This window comes from Amblyomma maculatum, chromosome 11, assembly GCF_055883805.1.
Source record: "Amblyomma maculatum isolate TAMU_Amacu chromosome 11, ASM5588380v1, whole genome shotgun sequence".
Lineage (NCBI taxonomy): Eukaryota > Metazoa > Arthropoda > Arachnida > Ixodida > Ixodidae > Amblyomma > Amblyomma maculatum.
The window spans coordinates 64476315-64496048 of record NC_139354.1 but is presented as its reverse complement, the minus strand read 5'-3'; positions in this window follow the sequence as shown (position 1 = coordinate 64496048).

Sequence of the window (19734 nt, the reverse complement as noted above, 5' to 3'; positions counted from 1 at the left end):
TTGCACATTGTTTCCGGATTATTCACGCTTTGATAGAGCTTTGAGGAGCTGCGGAAGCAGATGGGATTAGGGGTGAGTACAAAACTTAAGTTAAATTGATTTCTGAACTGATGCTTGTGGCCGAGAACCCTTCTCTACCGCAGAAAACAAAAATAACATAATAATGGAAATGGTTCAGATGTATCTGTTGCTATTTGTGATTGTCAAACAATAATTGAAAGTGATTTGGATGCAATACACAAACAAATCCTAATAAAGAGTTGCGTAGTTAGCGATCGATTCGGATTTCAGTACCTTATCCACAGTGTTTGTTGAGTGAAAGGATAAACTTATACCCTTCCTAATCTGATAACCTGAGAATCCTGATGAGAGGACTTGAAAACATGCAGCTACTACTATTTCGCCGATGTGAACGTACTCTTATTATTCATCATAAATAAAGAAATGAAAGCTAAATCATATTGCGGTGAAGACACCATTTACATATGCTCAAAAATGAAACAGAATGCTGCTCAATAACAACCTAATGTATTTTACCACAATCAACCACTTCTGGCAGCACACGCTATGATTCAATACCAAAAAACGTAAGCCCCATTAACAAAACTTGAAGAACCATGTACACGGTGCTATAACCCGAACGTCGTTCAACCAAGTGCCAATACAAGCTTTGGCACACATTGAACAATAATTGCTATGGTATTAAACTGATGCATGTTTTCCGCTTTTATAAATGGGCGCACTTAGAAAACATTGGGCAGGGTAACGCCTGTCTAACCTAGTTAAAGGAGCGTAAGCGTTGTTAAGCAATGTTAATCATGTCTGCACTGTCATACTGACGTTTCTTCTCTATTCGAACTTCTCGCTCATCACGGTCTCGGCCTTGAGCCTGTAACGTTTCTCTTAGCTGCTGCTCTCGGTGAACTATGTCGTTTGGAAGATTAGACTCAGCTAGACTCTTGCGCCGAAGGGTTGACGCACTCATACCGGCACGCACCTACCACTGTGAAGCTGAGCAACAACGCGCTGGCAAAACTGTTGTACATCCCTTCCCGGTCACCTAGTGTCCCAGCGGAAAGTCTTCGTGTTCACGATATGGATCATAGCTTGGTAGGCCTGTGCGGTGCTAGGAACGAGAAAGTCGAAGAAGCTTTCAGTGGCGTAGGCACAAGCTTTCGCCAAGCCCGCACTGGTGGTTCAAAGTCAAACGCGCAAGGAACGTACGCTATAGACAAGCTATAAAGGTTATTTTTAGAATGCTTGATTATATTAGGTCATTCCGTACCTAGGGAACGCGTTGCGTGAGTTTAGTTGCTAATATATTTTCGCGTAACTTTGAGATATGCGAGAATATTTTTGTCTCCCTACAATTTGCCTGCCATGTGCATGCTGCTCTTCCTGCTCTGGATGTAAACTTGTATTCATCAAATTAGCATTTCTCAACAACAATATTTGTTTTTCATACTTTTCAGCGCTTTTGCGGTCTTTAAATGTATAAGTAGTATTGCCTTAAAGACTGCTTTGCATTTAAGACTGTACCCTGGAAAACGTTAGAACTTTCAGCCGTTAACAATGAGTCTGAATTATTGCTTGAACTCTTCACTAGCACGGCTTTTCACACCACAGGCTTTCAAACTGTTTGCCTATATTTCAAGAAAACCTAGAGTCAATCATGGCATATGCTAGCGACATCGCTTGCTTTGTCTTTTATGACATTTGTTACGTGTTTTTGAAGTTTCAAGGTACTAAGCTTGTCTTGTTATTTGAAAAGGACAAAAAAAGGCATTTTGAGCGACCCTTTCGCAGGTTGTGTTGTTTATATTTTGTGTCAACGTCTTTTTACCAATGCTTTTGATAGCTAGCTGTTTCTTGTGCTTGCTCTCCCCCTTAGATAAGCGGTGCAGCGAGATGTTAAGTTTTGACATCACATGCAACAGGAAAGACGGATTCATTTTGCCGACCATCGTTTATTTCCCTCATCTCTAGCGCCTGTCACTTTCGCATAAGGATAAACATATCTGGGAAAGTACCAAGCCTCAGTAAGGATTCCTCATCTGCTTTCCGGGATCGTTCGTGCGACGGCAGAGCATTTAGCATTGTGAAAATTTTAGAGGTGATCTGACAATGAGTAATGATGGCTTCCATGCACACGAACTTTGACTACATGGTTTCTGAAGTGTATGCAAAGTTTAAAGGAGAATGCAATTGTGTGTAGTTCAGCATTTTGCGTCAATACAAAAAATAACATACGGAATTAATTAGTAAGAAAGAGTAGTTTATGATATTTAGGGCGCAGATATATGAATTTTCAGTGAATGCGTTTTACTACTATTGTCAAAAGCAACCTCCAGCCAATATGCCACACTGTCAATGAAATGGTCATGCATGAAGCAAAAGTTTCCATCGGCGTGATTGACCTCAAGTTTTGTCCTCCAAAGGCTGTAGTGGCTAAAAACTATTATCATATCCTGTAGTATCTCACCCTCATTTTCAGGGGATAGGTAGTGAATTCCATGATGCGAAACTGGCAAATCTCATTTCAATATTCACTGGAGGACATCCTAGTCAAACATGGCGTCCTAAGATTCCGTATACACGTGTTCTATTGTTTCATGTTAGCTGCAAAGACTTAAGCAGGCCTGTGGTCAGGCGTGTTGGAGGGTAATCTAATGACTGCGTTGAGGTGCGTATGGTTTCCTAACGTTTGATTGCTATTTGTATTGCTACTGCAGTAATAATAATAATAAAAATTGGGATAACTTAGGCAAGCAAAAATAAAAAAGCGGTGTTTAGTGTGTAATTGTGAGGCGATGTTTAGCGTCCTCCTAATTTTTAAGTCGTAATTTTGCATCTAGTTTAGAGTGGATCTCCTTGGACATGGTTCCAAAGGTTGCGATATTGTGGTAGTAATTCGGTCGTTGGCGATTCAGTTTACGCTCCTTAAGATCGCAACTAAATAACGCCGCGGAAGCAGCTGCTGTGTCAAGAAAAAAAGACCCCGAGAAATCGAAGTGACGTCATTAAGACAATCATGTTGTCCTAGTCGTCTTAACATCATTGCAGTGTACACACGGTACTACCTCTAAGCAACCTTAATCTAGTCCTTAAATTACAAATTCCCCTTTTAATTGCACCTCCTGCTCAGACACTTACGGATTCGCAGCGCGCGGAAAGTGTAACATGCCGCCTGTGACTTTTCTAGGTTTTCTTTATTTTGAGCATGTTTTCGTGCTTTGTATGCATATCTTGACGAGTACGTCACACTTGTCTCATGTTCTTGTGAATAATATGTTCTGCTTGTCGCTTCTCACCCGCCTGATGGAAATTCAGCATACAACGCTTCTTGCACCATTACGGTTTGAAAGCTGCGCAATGTAATACGCGGCAGTTTAATTGCAGGAGAACTTTCCGCGTCAGCTGTAATTGTAGGCTGTGGTGTAGGCGAAATTCACACACATGGAAGGGACATATGTAAAAGTAGTACAGAGAAATCTGGCGTGGCTGCACAAGTTGTTTACAGCAGTGGTGTGCAGCTTATGGACAAGGCTTTGATAGCCTATTTGGCTACGTACCTAATATGTCTGTAATATAGAAATACAAATGACTTGAATTGCCATGGTGAAGGTACTCTCATGCAAAAAGGAGCAACTGGGCCCGAACTCAGCCGAGGATAGTTAGTCGATGCTCATTCATCATCATCATCATCATCATAATCAGCCTGACTATACCCACTGCAGGGTGAAGGCCTCTTCCATATTCCTCCAATTAACCCGGTACTGAGCTAGCTGCATCCACTTGACCCCTGCTAATTTCCTAACCTCATCCCCCACCTTTCTGCCGCCCCTAGCTAGGCTTCCTATCCCTTGGAATTCAGTTTGTTACTTTAAGCGATCACCGGTTATCCTTTGTTCGCGCTACATGTCCTGCCCATTACCATTTATTCTTTTTGACTTCCACTACAATGTTAGTGACTTGAGTAATTTCTCTGACTCACTCTGCACTTTTTCCATCTCTTTCGTTATCCCTACCATTTTTCTTTTCATAGCCCTCGGCGTTGTCCTCAACTTAAATAGAACCTCCCTTGTTAGCCTCCACGTTTCAGCCCCATAGGTAAGTACAAGTCAGAGGCAACTGTTCTATACTTTCCTTTTGAGCGATACCGGTAAGCTGATAGTAATAATCTGCGAGTGCTTGTCAAATGCGCTCCATCCCAATCTTATTTTTCTTGTTATTTCTCTTTCGTGGTCCGAATCCGCGGTTATTACTTGCCCTAAGTAGACATATTCGCCTACTACTTCCAGTGCTTCGCTACCTAACGTAAACTGCTGTTCCTTTATTAGGCTATTGAACATTACCTTAGCCTTCTGTATGTTGAGTTTTAAGCCTACCTTTCTATTTTCCTGTCTAGGTCATCAATTATGCTTTGCAGTTCATCCCCTGAGTTACTTAACAAGCCAATGTCACGAGCAACTCGCAGATTACTGAGGTATTCCCCATCTACCCATGTTCCTAACTTCCCCCATTCCAAGCACATTCTCATTCCATGTTCATTGAACTGTCCACAGAATTACGTCTGATTTTATTGGCTAAGAAAAAAACAAACTTTCGATACAAGGGCCAATTAACATTTTCCACCTCTTTTTCGTGTTTCCGATGAGTTTTATTTTCATAGCAAGTATTGTTGCTTTATGGTTGCCTGGCCAGTTGGTACTGTCCGAAAGATGGCGGGTGGTCAGTACGAACATGTCGTCGGATTTATTGTTGCAATCTAGAGCATATTGTTACGGTGCACAGTATCGAGATGACGACGACGCGCTTGATGGTGTTGTGAAGAAGACGACGCTCAGGCTAAGATGGGTTCGTTCTGGTGGTCTGTGCGTCTGGCAGTTAACTAGCATTTACCGCTGTGCATGATGCCCTTAACAATATAGAAGAATAGCCAATTTTCTATACGCAGCGTCTTGTTCCTGCGGCTTCAACGGCTTAAACTGCGCTAAAGCTAAATTGTTCGCACTTTGATTTGGGAAATTTGTTTGCAGCACAGTATTTGTATATTATGTACATAGTTTCACCTTAGTTGGACGCATTTTGTGCAGATGATCTATAATGCCAGAAGTGGCCGTATTTGTTGCGAAAATGTGGTTGACTCTTCGTTTTTTTTTTTTTACGACATTTTTGCATTTTGGGGAAATTCAGCAAACCTGCAATGACTCCCCGAGCGCCCTAAAGAAATTGATAAGAGTGACACCTGAACCCTAGGAAGCGCGCTATTACGTTGAAAATTTGAGTGATAACCCTAACAATCTGTCAGATCTAACTACGATAGCAGTAAGCTGACTGGCCCTTTTTCTTCCATGGTTTGAGCTAGTAACAGAGCTGACAAGTTGAGAGGAAAATAGCTGGCGAAGAAATAATGCAATTATCTTCAAAATAACTACTCACGACAGAGGGGCGGAATCAGACCCATGTGTGCGCTAAAGGCAGTGTGACAATATGATGCTTTTCTACTCATGCATGCTTCACTTACAGAACTATGGAGAGATATTTGCTAATTGGTGCAAGAGAGTCTTTCTAATCACCCGTAAATAAATGCCTAATGAAATAAATACCTAATGTAGTGGCCCACGAGCGCAATAAAAGCAGAGGAGGCAAAAAAAATGCATCAATAGGTATATTGCGCGCCTATCATTGTTTAGGTAATGAGTAGGACGAAAACAGTAATCTATTTCTACAATAGTTGAGCATATGCATCACACTTGACATTTACCGTTCTTGTCTAAGCATTTTGATTCAACGACAGTTTTTGTTTCTTAAAGCAGTATTTATCAGTTTTAAAGTTGCTGGCTGTTCGGGGATGCAGTCGCTTTTGTTTTAACTTATATGCGCTTCAGCCCGCCGTAAACGGCTATAGTGAGAGTTGACGCAATTTTGACGAATATATAATATTAACATCGAACTGACGAGCCTAGGACGTCAGGAGACTATTTCCACAGCGAACTTTTAGGAGGAGCTCATTGGGCCACTTCCGTCACAAAGTCGTCACTTCATTTGGCAAGGTTTGGTAGATTGCAGAAAGTATATCTCAACAAATTTATTATAGCATTTTGACATAAATGGCGTGCCATAGATAACTTCTCATAATTTTGCTCATCTTGAGAGTATTGCAATGGCATGCGTAACTAAAGCGGCTGGAGCTGCTCGTAACTTCAGCACCGGGTTCGTTCAGATTACAGAAGACCGGAAACAACAAAAAGTTCACTTTATATCAGAACCCAATTAGCGCTATTCATGGTGGGCATCATAATTTCGGAAGCCAAATTAAGTATATATACTGATAGCGAAAAAGCATTCCATGTCCAGGCCAAATAAAGTGCTTCGAACGTTTGGACTTCTGGCTTTGGAATGTACACCTTCGATGGGTACGTCCGAGTGGAGGAAAATGATGCGCTTTTTGAATTTCTGCCAGATTTTCTTCGAGGCGGCTGCGTTTGGGCGCACTTGAAACTAGTGCGCCCAACTAGTGCCAAACTTGAAATCACCTAACCGGCGTGAATTAAAAGCCTAAAAACAAGTAAAATATAAATATTAAGACGTTCATTTTGCTCTATTGGTTTTTTGAACAAGTTTATTCGCTAGTAAAGATAGGGTGAATATGCGAAAGTAGTTGAAAAAGGGGGAAGTGATAGCAGAGCGAATATAGCCTTTAAATACCAAGGTTTAGCCTTATGGCGCATTCGGTTGGGGGAACGAGATCAGAGGCGCCGAGCATTGCAGAGCTGGTAGAGGTAGAGTGAATACGCGAAAGTAGTTGAATAAGGTGGAAGTAATAGCAGAGCGAATGCAGCCTTTAAATACCAAGGTTTACCCTTATAGCGCATTCGGTTGGGGGAACGAGATCAGAGGCGCCGAGCATTGCAGAGCTGTTAGAGGTAGAGTGAATACGCGAAAGTAGTTGAAAAAGGCGGAAGTGATAGCAGAGCGAATGCAGCCTTTAAATACCAAGGTTTAGCCTTATGGCGCATTCGGTTGGGGGTACGAGATCAGAGGCGCTGAGCATTGCAGAGCTGTACAGGAGCACGCCGAGCGAGGGTGTAACTTTCTTCCCACGGGAACGCTCTCAGCGTGTCAAGAGCAGCGCGTCGCGACCACGCGATTTCACTTCTCTCCCCAGTATTCTGCATCTGCCCGCAGTGGCAGCAGTTGCAACCCGAGGAGAGGCCATGTTCCGTCAAGAACCGCTTGTTTTTTATGCTTTTGTTTTCAAAATGCGGCAATTTGCCTCTTTTGGCCCTTTTGATGCCAGCACTGACTCTCAAACATGCTTTGAGCACCTCAGCAATGCTTCTGCTCCTGATGCAAATTTGCTTGATTCCGAAGAGCTCGCCGAGCGCCTACGCGACTTTTGCAGCCGCCATTTTGAGCGTCGCCAACTCTGAAGAGAAAAAAAAAGAAAGCGATGGCGCGGATATGACGCACTATGTCATGTGACTCGCTGTACTCTCGCTTTCGACGAGAGACCAGCCGGGAATGCACTCGGGTGCTCTCAGCAGAGGAAAATCCCTCCTCCTCTACCATTGAAAGCCAGGGATCCTACTCCTGCTCTCCCACACGAGGGCGCCCGCTTGTCTGAGAGCACTTTCGAAGTGCTCTGGAGTGTACCTGTTCTCCCATTTGAATTCGCCATTAGACATGCATTGTATACAGCTCTATGTGCAGCCAGCGCTAAGAAGAGCAACAAAATCTTATGTTCAACACTGCTTGAATGGCGCCTCATAAAAAGTGTGAAGCATAGAGGACCACAGCTCCTTATGGGTCTTACCTTTGGCATTATCTACAGGTTATCTGATCTCAAAAAAGCACAGGTGCGCCTTGCCCTCCTTTCGCTTGTGGTCAGCGTCCACGGCACCACCTGCTCTTGCGAAAGACAATCTAGCTATTTTCACAACAGACGTTCCCTTTCCAAACAAACCAGAGTCCAAAGAGAGAAAACTTGGGAGAGTATTATTTTTCATATTGGTGGAAACATGTACAGATGCAAACAGTACTCATGCGTGTAGGCATCTTACACTTTACTGGCTCATCGAGTCAAGGTTATTGGCACCCTAATTTGACTTTAGGTGCAAAGCCAGGAGCCAGCGTCGATCGTTTTTTAAAACATTATACTGGCACAATGCCTCGCAGCCTTCTAGTACCCTGCCTACCCATCCCTGCAGGCTCCATTTCCACCTTCGGTAATCTGGCTCGCCTTTCTTGGGACATCCACGTTTCAAATTCCTTCGACACCTTCATGTAGTATAGCCCCAGCCGTTGTGTACTTGAAGAGAGATGATTGGGCTTGTTCGTACATAACTGAAGACAACAAAACTAAGCTTACCAAGACAAGGATGGAGAAAGAAGACACACACAGCGAAGTTCTCGAACAGCGATGGAGATGTCGAGCGCTGGAACTACTGGTTTGGCTGGGTTTACATGATATTCGTTTTTGGTGAACAAAAAGGTGATGTAAGAGAACAAATAAAAATGAACGCCGACAAAAGCTTGGATCAAGCTAAAGCTGCTCTCTGTAGAATACAAGTTGCGTAGTCTGAAACATCTAAAAGTCGCGAGACAGTTAAAAAAGAAAGTTGCGGACAAGAAAATTGCCCTGAATACGCGTAGACAAATGTGGAAGACAGACTCGTCACGTGAACTCTGTCAGAAGAAATGTAGCATGTGTGGCAAGCTCGTAGATCTTTCGTGGAAATGGGTTGACCTGAGATGAGCTTAGCGAAGGGGCCTCCTCGCACGTTGGTAAGATAAAAGGCTAGAGCAGCAGGTCAATGAGGAGCGTTGCGATCGCCTAGTCAAGCAGACATTGTATCCCGAAAGCAGTCACGAGGCCATTGGTAATTTCGTAGCTGTTGCGACGGTTTAAGGAATAAGCGCGCCTACTTTGGATGTCACAGTGAATGGAGTAAAATGTGCTGCATGACATTATTTTCATCCGCACGCTAACTCAAGCAGCGGTCGGAAAATGGCATCTCAAAACACAGAATCGCAGACCAGTAAAAGGTTTTACGTTCCCGTTTCGAAGGCAAGAACTGGGCCTTGTTGTGAAAAAGGACCCCATTCTGGGCGTCGAACGAGGAAGCTGGTGGTTCACATTTATGAGTACATCGCGCACCGTACGAAATGAGCTTGTGAACGTGAAAAGCCGACTTCCTCGTGGCAAACTTGGCTTGTTAATTAGTCCATGGGCTGTTATCATCGCCTGTTCAGACTATTCATCAATTTACGTCCCCGAACCAAACTTTACGAGACGCCTGAAGGTTCATCAGTACGACGCACAGCCTTTTTAAAAGGTGTAGGGCCCAGGGGGTCTGCTTCTGAGCAGTAATGCGGCACTGATTTAGCCTTCCCATTGGATAAGGTAGAAAAAAGTTCACCTTGCTATTAAAAGATTTTGAACATTGGAAATGCATTACAAGCCTCACGAATGTGGTTTAGAAGCCATTCCCAGGGCACTACACTTTTGAAAAAGAGTGTACTTAAAAAAAACGTGGCAATGAACGCAGTCACGGAGCATGTGAAGAAAACTGGATACAAAATAATTGGGAAAAAGCAGGGAAGTGACAACAGAAAATAATGTATCAGGCACCGAAGTTGCGAGTTAGCAATGATCCAACCTACCCCTAACACATTAACTAGATGGGTAACATATTGAACGCTATATATACGAAATCATTAAAAAACAGTAGTAACTTCTACAAAAACCCGAAGACATTCAGCCGCCCACTCATTACTCGTTAAAGAAACCGTAGCACTCCCGAAACGTCATTTGTTTTTGACCAAGGTCAGCGACCACTGAACTTCATCAAATACACTGAGGAAAATAGAATACATTCTAATTATTAAGAAAAGGCTACATTTCACTTAAAACGGCAAGGCAATACAACTAACGTAGGTCTTTGAGATAAATTTCATCATGGAAAAATAATGCAGATATTTAGGTGAGAGTGGAAACAAAATTATATTCGTAAAGGGTGAAACCAGCGGAAAGACGGAGGCGAAGAGAGAGGCACACAACACACCGCTAGACTAACAACTAAGTTTATTGCTAAGAAATTGACATTCACATATACCCTTCAGCGAAAAAAAAAACGCATGCGTACGTGGCGAGAGAATTAATGAATAATGATAATCACGAGGAAAATGACCTTCACAGCACGCTATCGATTTGCGCTGTAAACAGCTTAGAAACTGAAATTCCTTATCGCACAAGGTCACAGATATTTCGCTGATACAATTCTAATCATTTATAATAAAGTTAAATGCTTCCAAGGTTCCACGTTGGCTCTTTGTTTCACCCCGCCCCAGAATTACTGTTTCCTTAAGCAACAATCTGCTTCCGGCAGTGTTTAGGCAAAATGGCCCCCACGTCGGAAATTACGGATCTTTCATGCTCACAATGTCGGGCATTTAAGCACAGACCTGTCTGTCCAACGTACATATTCCCGCATGATAACGGAATACAATACACAGCTTGCGTTGCACAGAGTAAAAAATTCTTCTAGTAGTTCACCGTTCAATGTGACTTTTCCTTATTCCTAATTCTCCTGAACAAACTAGGCAATTTATGTGGCGCAGAAAAAACCATTTGACGACCTTTATGGCTGTCGACCTTTTATATATTGTGTGAAAGCGTGTGCACGTAAAGCATGACTTCGATCTTTACTGCCTTTAGCAGTATTTCAGAGATCCATTGAATTACATGCATAGGAAACCCTGATTCTATTAAACGTTGCTCTTGTTGAAGAACGCTATCTTGCATGGTGTTAAAGGAGCTTTTCAGCAACGTGTTCTTGAGACGCAGGTTAGTAATAGAAAATCAAAAAAACAATCTTCTAATTTTAGAGCAAGTAGTATGTTATTAAACTTTTCTGTGCTTATGAGAATGGATCACATTTTTTGTCGACTTGGGAAGCACTGGGCTGCTGAGCACACGAAATGAAGTCCCGAAAATCTTTTACAATTGCACTAATTGTTTGTGAATATGTAGTGAGCTCGAGAGGGGCAGATAAAGAAACCATATGCAAGCCATAAAATTGGCACCGTTATATCATTGCCAAAATTATACAGCAGCCTGTATTACGTTCTGGCGAAGTACAACTGCTAACCGCTCTTTGTATCATTCCTAATGCGGCTTGAGAGCTTTAGACAGTTTGTCGTCTGCGCAAGGTATAGAAAACATATTTGACGCGCGTTTTTGAAGGAAGAGTTTGATATCTATCATATTTGGTGCGAGTATTCCGTATCAAACTACAGTTCGGGAAAAGAGAATGAATTAAACTGATGTAATGTGACTGCTTACTCGCACTTGCAGAAAATCGAAGGTGGCGAAAACAATTCCAACATGCTCTGATATTTTAATAAGAATATGAGTAAGATTCTCCAGCCCAAACTGCTCAAGAACATACTCGCAAATATATTTTAGTTGTTAACAAGTCAACAAAATCACCAATAGGCAGAGAAATCTTTTAAGTCGTTCGCTTGTACGTCGCTTTGGAAAGGCCATATTTAGTTTTCTTATAATATTATATTGAGTTTATTTGCACAGTTACCCATTTGAGCTAAAAACATCTAGTATTTTTATGCTGTTGAGTGATACGAAGGCCAGGACAGGAAAAAGGTTTTTGTCATTCGCAGACAGTTAAATATTGATTTTTTTTGTGAATGCATGTTTTCGACCAGAATTAGAGATAAATTGAAGGAGTAACGAATTAAGAACACAACACCGAACTGGAGCGTAATATATTGCGTCGGTGTCTGATTTGATATTGCTTATATATGTAGAGAGTGTTCCTCGAGAACATAACTTTGTATTCGTACAATTATTAAACGGATTGCACATAAATCTAGGTATTTAGGCAACATTTCATGATCCATATTGTCAAAGTTCTTTTGAAGATAAGAAAAACGCCTGCGGTAAAGGTTTCATTTTCTATCCATTAAATAATGCCATCTTTAATAACTTGGAGCGCTGTTTTAGTTGATTTACCTGGAGCAAATTTATAGCGGTGCTTTGTTATTTTCATCTGCTTCTGTTCATTTACAAAAACGAATGAGTATTATGATTTCTGCAGTTTAGAAAAATGTTCGAAATAGTGATATTGGATGGTGGTCGGTTAAGGCGATTCAGTTGGGGCCTTTACAAGTTATACAAAAATGAGATATTTTCGTCAGATCTGAAAAATACCAGCGATTACATTCGATTTAATATATGTTCTCTCGGGCCGTAGATAACACCAGCAACAATTTTTATTGGAATTTTTTAGCGGTTTAGAAAACTGTTGGCAATAGTGATATTGGATGGTGGCTGGTTAAGTCAATTAAGTTGGGGCTTTGACAAGTTATACACAAATCAGATATTTTCGTCAGATCTGAGAAATACCAGCGATTAACATACGATTACATACATGTTCTTTCGGGCCGCAGATTACACCAGCAACGATTTTTATTGGAATTTTTAATACTATAGTCACGAAGCAAACATCAATTTTCCAAATTACTGATAATAGATGTTACTTCCCTGAGAGAAATAAACATTAGATAATTTAAACTAACATAGAATTGTACTGATTTATAAGTGCGCGTCGAAGGTTGGTCCGATGATTGTGTGAGAAATAGTTCTTTCTTTGCATAGCAGTTACAGTGGACAGACATCAGAGACAGTGCTTCGTTCATTTAGTGTGGTGCGTGCCTAGCAACTCATGAACATCTCTGCGGAGCCGTTCTACGAAGTTGCATGGGACCCTTTCAGGTATGGTGCTCACTCCATTTCTCGGAATGAGTGTCAGCAGCCAAAGACTGTGCAGCCTGGTGGGCGATAATTCCAGCGCTTCCCACCATTATTGCCGCTGGTCTTGCCGACTTCCTTCTTCATCGCATCATTCTGTGTCATTGTATTTCCTATCAAATGCCTACTTAGTGAGACCGAATTCTTTCAAAAGTGTGGACATTTTCGTGTGTGCTCGACTAAACGTAAGTTGACCACAGCTAACCATCTGCAAAATAAGAGCCTTATTAAGCACCTCAGCGACACCTGTGCAAACATGCTCGTATAAATGTGTCTATTCATCCCTGCGACTGTAACGTAGCTAAGAAAACGTTACATTTGAATACAACCTATCCATTCACGATGGTGCCAGCTGCTCTCAGTTTTGCATCCCTTAAGGCTTCAAACACCAAGCGGCCTCTGGAGAGAGCAGGCACCTGAATACATTCGCGAAACCATTGTTCGCGCCGACCACGACCGTAAACGTGCATGCTATCGTGTAGATGACATTCAAACCTCTCATTATCAGAAGAGCAGCCATCGCGTTGCCTTCTTTTTGTTGGGTTCCCTTGAGGTGCTGTGACTGCGTTTTCACAGTGTTGGGATGCCAGGAAATTTTACATCGCGTTAGTCTTGCCGTTATCATGTGCTGCGAGATGTTGCAGGCATCAGATATGAAATCAAGCATGCCATTTTATAGTCCATTTCCCATTCTGCACATTCCAATATTTTCACGTCTACCGCATCTAGCACTACCACCAGCCCTGCTGTAAAAGTCAGTAATCAGCACTTAAACCCTACTTCTGCACGTGGGGCAGTGTTGCCAGGCCACTGAACCAAGTCAACGCCGGCTAAGTGTTGTGTCTGACACGTATCTCTGGCCTAATCAAATGCTAGAGCTTGTTCCGTGAGCCCATGTGTGCCCTAGGTCCGTGTCTTCAGTTTGTCTTACGGTGCTATTACGCACTGCGAAAGCATTAACACATAACAATATTAAATTCTGGCCAGCTTCGAAGGAGCCGCCATCAAGAGGGTAGATTTGCTTACGGTCACGCAGCAGAGACTAGGGGCTATGAAAGTATTCAGAAGATAGCCATGAATCATGTCTATTTTTGCAGTGGTTGGTAGGCCCGCATAGTAAAATGAGAAATTACTGGGAGCAGGCAACGGGCTTGAATGCAATATCTCTTGCAGAATATGAATAAAATAGTTACTTCAGATGTTATGAGGGTACGAATGGCGTTTCAGCTACGTTAGCCTACACTGGAGCTTAATAAGCTTCTATGCAGCTGAAACACACAAGGGTCGCGAGGTCGAAGTCTAAAGGTATAGAGCTTGAATGTCAAAAATGCTCTGCTGTTGTCTAGCGTGGAGAGGTAGATAACCTCAAGCAGGGAGAGGCGCCCTCGTCCTAAATATAATTATTAGACGAGGTTAAGGCCATTGAGGAGAGGAGCGTTATTCTGACATTGTCAAGCGTTTCATGAGACCGGACAAAAGCTTCTTGAAATTTTCATTGTTGACGTGAGACTAGTAAAAAACACACCATCATAGGGTGCAAAGATCCAACTCTGCGTGGAGTCATTGGCGTTGCATGACCTCTGAGAGTTGTAGAGGTTCATGCAAGTACGTAGCTTTCAGAAAATAGAGCTAGTGTCACGGTGTAAGTGCCATATAGCAGCGTTAATATCTACCTCAAGTTTTCCAGACGGATAGTTTAGATTCTAGTTAAAAAGATGCTGCGCAGTTCATAGCTGTACTCTGATAACACGGAAGGAGTTTCATTTCGGCTGTTGCAACACAAAGTTATAGCCGATCTCATTCCGCTTCCAAATATGCATACTTTTCATTGATGATAAGAGCTATAGGTGATTGAAGAAATATCGCCCTTTATTGGAAATAGTGAATGCCAAACATGCAAGCACGCTCCGATACTCTATATTGGATGATGAAATACCTCTTGCGTGGTATTAGCATCATAAGGGGATTCATGGCGCTCGGAAGTAACAAACGATGCCTTTTCGGGCTAGGTATACAGGTGCGCGGTCGTTTTATTGGGGTGAGTATAAGTAATAATTATGTCACTATTTATTACCATGGTGCCCGTTGTTAAAGAGCCACAATGTTGTTTGTTCTCAAGGAATGCACCGTATTATCGTCTGAGCACTCGTCGTATATGCCACCATATTAGAAAAGGTAATCATGCCGCCTAAGTTCGCATTATGAGTTTTATGTGAATTCAGTTGGCTTCGTGTCGAGAAAAACTCTCGCAAATCCAGAAAAATACCGATCGATAGTTACTCTCCATTGAAAAGCGCATTAACCCTAATAATCGAGTTTTAATGGAACAGGCAGGTCTGGAGTTAATCTGCCTTTGTTATGACGCTACCAGTAAAAAGCCTAAATAGGTGAATAACAATCCTGTATGGTGCTGAAACCGGACTGATCATTTCCGCTCCGGAGATCAGGTTCGACAATTCGGTGCTGTTTAGAGCTTAAGCCTGGCATACTATGTTTCTGGACTCAAACGGCACCAATTTGTCTGGTATAAAGCTCAAACCAACAAGCGATGTCTGTGTTAGCTTTCTAACCAGAGATAACAGTGCGTTTGGGAACTTAGACCGGACCGACCACTTTCTTCCAACGGTCAAACTGAATAGAACAGTTTGGTTTCATGCCTAAGTCGCAGAGACTAGTCATGTGCACAGTGTTACACATCGTGTAGGTCTTGGTATATATGATTTACATATGTAGATCGACGTTTTGGAGAACAGTGCCAATGTAAGCATGTACAAGCAAACAGGATACATTGCACCCTTCTTGCATATGTTTTGAACGTGCGTGGTCTATAAATACCAAGAATACAAGAGCCCATCAAAGTGTACCCTAGCTGCCACATAAGCTTATCGCAACTCTTGCTAAGCCTCCTTCTCCGCACGCACATGCGTTTATATTCCGATCTTGTGATTAACTTTTACTGTGAGTGACAGGAGAGCAGCTAAAAATATAAAAGTGCAAGGAAGGGCTTAGCCGTTCCTCCAACGACATGAAAAATATGCTCGCCAGAAGGAACTTATTCATAAACATCGAAAATGTCACTGATAGCTGCTTATCAGGTAATGTTCGTCAGAAATAACAAGCTTGTCTAATATATTATTTTCTTGCCACGGTAAAGTAGAAGGCGTGCTGGAAAAGTAGTTTGCAATTGATGAAACATTTAGCATGAAAAAACGAAAGTACAAGCCTGCTTTGCAGAATTTCTACTTCTTCTTTGGCTGCATCATTTCCTATTGTAAAGAAACCGAGCTGTTCCTCATTTAAAGCTTTATTTTGTATTTAGAGCTGTGTAAATGTTAGATAGAAATATCGGCCTTCGCTGCTTATGTGGCCAGGTGTGAAGTTCTTGCAAGATGTGAAGGAAGTCCCCTTATTAGGCCCGAAAGCTCTGCACTTTGCAAGAATTACATCTTTTGTAAGACGATGAGAAAACGGACACGACAGTACATTCGGAGAATTATCTGTCAAAAACGGATGCTCGTTAAATTGCGAGAGAATGAGACATGCTGAGAGCTAGAAACACGATTCAGTATGCCGAAGGGCGACTAATAAACTACAACAGCAATTTATACAGTTTAAAAGAAGATACGATTGCGAAGCAGCGACGTTAACCGAGGCGGGAAGGAATATCAGCTTTTTGCCTGCTACCGGCATTGACTTGTGCTTAGGTTTATCGGAGGGAAATCATGGGTTATGATTTGAACTTGGCCGTTAATCTTGTTAGTTTTCAGTTTGTTATTCTACCCAAGTTTAGCTGTGTAGAATATAACTGCGACATTTTTTAAAAACCCGGGTCAGGTTCTTCCCAAAAGTGCCCAGGTGCCGACTTCTATATGATGGTCATGCACTAAGGAACGGTCTGTTTTAATTGAAGCTTGCCCTGTACAATATATAGTTATCACAAAGTTTGTACAAGTTCCTGTTTTATGTTCAAGTTGGGGTTTTAATTGTGCTTTGCATGCATTGAAACGGTTTCGTCGTTGAGTGGTAAGCGTTTGAATGCGGTCAGACTTGTCATAAAAGTGATCTGGGGTTTCTCTGCACGTGTATGGGAGTGTTTACATTGCAGCAAATTTTATGTCTCTGTGCGGGATAGTTACATATATGTGTGCAATGGTTGCAGTGGACCTGCATCAGGCATGGCTTTCTTTCTGTGAGCGTCACCCAGGACATGGATAATGAGAACCACATTCTTTATTTCGAGTTTTGTTTAGTGCTTGTCACTGGAATGTCTATTCCTTCGTATGAAAGAACGTTTAGTCGGGACACATCGTCTGGTTAATCATCTGATTTCTTTTCAACCTGGTGCAGTAAATGTGCAAACAGAATTGCTCAACGGAGGGCTATTGTGATGACCGTTATTTTTGCAGCTTATGTGTGCTTTAATAAAAACGAGGAAGTCATTGAAAATGAGTATTACAGCATCTAACTAGGCGCAGTTGTGTCCGGGGTACGAAAATGGAAATGCTATTTGCTGGTCTGCCGAGACACCACTTTGAACTCGACAGCTTAGGTCAGTTGGCCAGCTTCTTACCGGTAGCAAGTTCGGGTGCTATATTCAGCTCAAAAACGCAACATTCTTGCAAACGCAGCCTGATTGCCAGATTCAGCATACTGCCAACCAACCACTTGCTTCCGGGTAGCGCGTGCCGTTCAGTGTTGCCAGATAAAAGATAAAACAGTTTCTAAAAACAGCTGAACTCAATACTGCATCATAAAGCTAGGCTTCATAGATGTTATTCTGCTATTTTTTCTGTAACCAATGTAATAGCCGTTAAAATATATCAGAAATCACTGTTTCTTTCTGTCTACAATCTTCAGACTGTCAATACTTTCATTTTCATGAGTACCCCACCTTCCTTCTATACGCTCAAATTGAAATTGAAAAACCATATATTTTATTCCTGACTGCAAAGTGCTGAGTGCAGGCACACTCACTGGAAGACAGATGTTGTTTTATTTTGATTTCCCGAGAATTCTACGGGCAACTGTCCACTCGAACGGCTGGTTCTAAGCGGGATTTCAGCACTGCTGCCAATGTAGGCCTGCATATAGTGCCGCTCTTCAGGGTTACGTTTGCGATCAGGTAATAGGTTGGACAACATTTTTAGTGGCCTTCATCATCCCGTTGCAGTTGGTAACTGGGGGTTTGTCACCCCTGTTCACAATAGGCGGCCTGTGAACATTTCATCATGATTAGTTTACTCAATATTTATCCAACTTGTGCATTCTACTGAGAGCCGCATAAGCTTTGAAAAAGCGGGGTCGGTCAGCTCGAAGAAGTTATTTTGTCAGAAGCATCGCTGTACTTGTTCATCTCGTCCCAGAATGTAGCTCTGCTCCCACGGCTGTTTCAGGTGAAAAAAGTGCGCTTCTCTCAAGGCAGTCGAATGCAGGTAATTGTTCTCGTGGCCGTTTAAAGTTCACAAAATGTAGGCGATTGTTTCGGGGTCATAAACTTCATAGGAGGCGCGGACGAGTATTTAACTATACTAAGAGCAATTATTTGTGATCGCAACATCACGTACTCAGTCGCAAAAGTTACGGTCCTGCAGCTACTCCCTCTAGCATTTCAGCCCATTCTTGATGGGCCTCAGTGTGCCGGACTGCATGCCCGGTTACTGCAGACTCGATGATTGCAATAGACTACGCAGCATAAATTTGTTCAATGCGCATTTGGCATTTTCCAGTATCCGTCGCATTGACATCTCAGTTATGTCGTGTGTTCACAGTGGTGTGTTCTTGCAGAAAGGTTAAGAAATTTCGGATCACGGCGAGCCAATGAAAAGAAGGAAACAAGACCTAAAAAGCACTAAAAATCCCGCCTCCCACAAACCACCACTTTTGACCGCTAAAAAGTGTTCAAAATCACTAAATGTAACCGTTAAACCGCTAACTTGGCAACACTGGACAGCTGGTGGTAACAGTGTTTGCAGCGCAGAGCCCCGTGGCTTTTGCGCCACTGTGGCATCGTCAAAGGTAGCGCATGCTATAACCAAAACTCGCTTGCTGTGTCGCCAGAGCACGTTGCTCACCCCACTTGTACCTGACAGGCCGGCGCTACCTTTACTCCCACTGGAGAGAATATATTACGCTTTCTTCTTTGTTATTCTATATTTTATGCCGTGTTCGCTTCTATCCCAGTTTGCATAACGATTTGTGTGACTCGACGCTGGCTTTCTTTTTGGAGTACTTGGCGGTTGCTGGAATATTTTCTGTGTTTTTTGTTTTGCCGAAAGAGGGAGCAAGCTTCATGGGCTTTAGAATGGGGTGATCTCACCATCATGCAATATTATTTGTTGAACTCCTTCCATACTTCGACACACTGTGCATAATAGGATAGTTATGTGATCCCCGCCTCTGCGTGATGCGCTAACAGTGTTAACATAACAGTGCATTGTCAGCAGCTGTAAGTAGGAGGAGGAGGAGAAAAGGAGGGCGGAAGGCAGGGATGTTAACCAGACAGAATAAATTCCGGTTGGCTACCCTGTACTGGGGAAAGTGAAACGGCGATTAAAGGGGGAGGGTAGAAGAGGAGAGGAGGTGAGAAACTCACTGTCTGTCAACAAGGCTAGTCTCTCTTAAAGGAGCTGTAAGAATATAGCAAATAACTGGCACGTCAAATCCTCACAGGAACGGAGCAGCATATCCTGATTGGAAGCGGGAAGTGTATAAGCATATACACAATAAGCACATATATAAGCATATAGCGGGAAGTGTATAAGCAAATAAGTTTATTTCAAACTCATATACATACCATCATCATCATCATCATCATCAGCCTGATTATACCCACTGCAGGGTGAAGGCCTCTCCCCTATTTCTCCACTTAACCCGGTTCTGTGCTAGCTGCATCCACTTGA